The sequence below is a fragment of the Pan troglodytes genome, chromosome X, assembly GCF_028858775.2.
Source record: "Pan troglodytes isolate AG18354 chromosome X, NHGRI_mPanTro3-v2.0_pri, whole genome shotgun sequence".
Classification (NCBI taxonomy): Eukaryota; Metazoa; Chordata; class Mammalia; order Primates; family Hominidae; genus Pan; species Pan troglodytes.
The window spans coordinates 6,892,454-6,895,092 of record NC_072421.2 but is presented as its reverse complement, the minus strand read 5'-3'; positions in this window follow the sequence as shown (position 1 = coordinate 6,895,092).

Below are 2,639 nucleotides of genomic sequence, written 5' to 3'. Positions count from 1 at the left end.
CTTTAAAGTTTCCAAATCAAAAGTGGATAGGTAATAAACACCTGGAAGGTAGAATGAATTTGATAATTATTTCTAGACTATTTCCAATTCTTAAAGTTGTGGACAACTATTGTTAATCTTCCATGAGACTTTAGAAACTGTATAAATAAGAAATGTAGGGTTTTCCTTCATTCCAAACAAACAATATAAGCTAAAAAGAGAAATTATATGATTGGTAAAGTAGGAAAATGTTACTTTATAAACATCAAGTGTTAAAATTAAGGAGACTTAAGGGGAGAGAAGGACATAAAGTGTTAGATGGTAATGTCCCCTGGCCAACTATTATATTTTTGGCCAAACATTATTAGATGCTATACACCAAGAGTCTACAATCTATATCCCAGGGCAAATCTGGCTGTAGTGTTATGACATTTATATATATTGGTTTTCATGCACAGTTTCTGGCTTATAACTCCTAAAATCCTTGGGATCTCCTAAGTGCTGTCTTTTATATGTCTTTTGTCTGATAGGTTCAGGGTAGCACTGGTCACCAAAAAGACCAAGGCCGGATTAGAGGGTAGGGACTTTTAGCTGCATCCCCTACCTCCAGAGAGGGAAGATGGGCTGAAGATCAAGTTGATCACCAATGGCCAATGTTTTAATCAATCATGCCTACATCCTGAAGCATCCAGAAAAATCCCAAGGACAGGGTGTGGAGGGCTTCTGGAGAGCTGAACACGTGGAGGTCAACAGAAGGGGGATGAAGAGCTCATCCATGTATTGGCACAGTGTCACACCCCAATTCCACAGGGAAAGAACTCCTCACTCCAGACAGTTCCAGACTTCACCCTATGTGTCTTCATCTGGCTGTTTACCTGTATTCTTTAAATTTCCTTCTTAACAACCACTATACGTGTTTTTCTGAGTTCTGCGAGCCACTCTGACAAATTAATCAAATCCAAAGAGGAGATTGTGGGAACCACAACTTGAAGTCACTTGGTCAGAAGTACCGGAGGCCTGAACTTGTGACTGGGGGAAAGAAGAGGGTGGTCTATGGGACTGAGCCCTTAACCTGTGGGATCTGATGCTATCTCTGGGTAGAGAGTGTCAGAACTGAATTGGAGGACAACCAGATGGTGTCCACTGTTTTTTGTGTGAGTAAAAACCCTACACATTTGTCTTATTCTTCTGTGTTGATGATTGTTGTGGTGGTGAGAGCAGAGGAAAAACATGGTGACAGAATTTTTACCTACATACCGGCCCACAATTGCTTTGTGTAAATAAAGTTTTATTGGAACACAGATGTACCCATTTGTTTAGATAATGTCTATGGCTGCTTTCAAGTCACAATAGCAGAGTTACATAGCTACAACAAAGTCGGATGGCCTGCAAAGCCTAACATATTTACAATTTGGTGTTTTACAGGAAAAGTGCACAGAGCCTTGGTGCTTTATATGCATCAGATTTAGTACTTCCAACAACCTGGATTGATAGTTGTTTGTGTCTGTAGTTTTAATCAGATGCTCAGAATAGTTTAATGACCCACCCAACACCAAACATAAGGGGGGTGGTTGTGTCATGATTTGAGGTCCTAACATTTTAATTCTAGAGCTTTCTTCTACACCTCTGAGAACAAAAGATTAGAAGGCTTCACCATGTAGAGGCAGGGATCTTACAGTGTTGGATATATTTTGGGCTAGAGAAAAATTGTAGGTGGTAAAATGCTTCCATGTTATTGATGTCTAATAGATGGAGACTTGACAGGATACCAATGATGTGGGAGTTCTCATTCACATGCAGAGAAAATCTTTACATACCAGTTTTGTACACATGGAGTCACACAACCAGGGAGATAGGTACAGGCTTAGCCATTGCTCACTTGAAACATACCTTTACATTTGGAGAATACTGGACTTATAAATACCAACAGTATATTCACCAAAATCCAGGTACACAGATATTGATCAGGCCATGAGCTGCCAACATTATCTAGACAGCTGCTACATCATACTTGAGACAGTCTTGCATACTGAAACCTCAAAAGAAGGGCTCCCTCATATTTTTGTGGGATAATGTGCAAACTTCGCTATGGTTTTTAATCTAACCATCACTAATCTTGAATACCTTGGAATACAAAAAAGTCAACCAAATCTTATTATTTTTAGTGTTAAATAATCTAAATTTCACCTTACTATTCAGGTTAATGTCAACTGGTAAAGAGATTTTGTTCTTTCTGATAGAGAAGCCAAAAACAGGCTGTCCTTCACAGTTCCACTCCTCTGTTTCTATTCATATAGCTCTCATTTCTAGATTTCCATGGTGAATCCACACATTAGCACTGTCAGCACCAGGAGGTATACAAAGTCATCACTTGTTTTTAAAGATCTGTCCAGCTTTAAAATTTGTCCTAAAACATCAATGGGTTATGTGAATTCAAATAAAACTTATTTAAGCATTTGGTGGTATCCATAAATAAACAAATGTAAAGGACTTTTATGAGGTTTCGCACTTCTTTGACACCTAGCAAATACACAAAAGCTCAAGGTTGCATTAATACACTCTGAATTACAGGGTTTTTTCTCTTTATATAAAACAATGACTGTGTCTGCATCAGGAGGTAATTTTCACAGTTCAGCAATTTTTACTTGAACTTCTTTAGA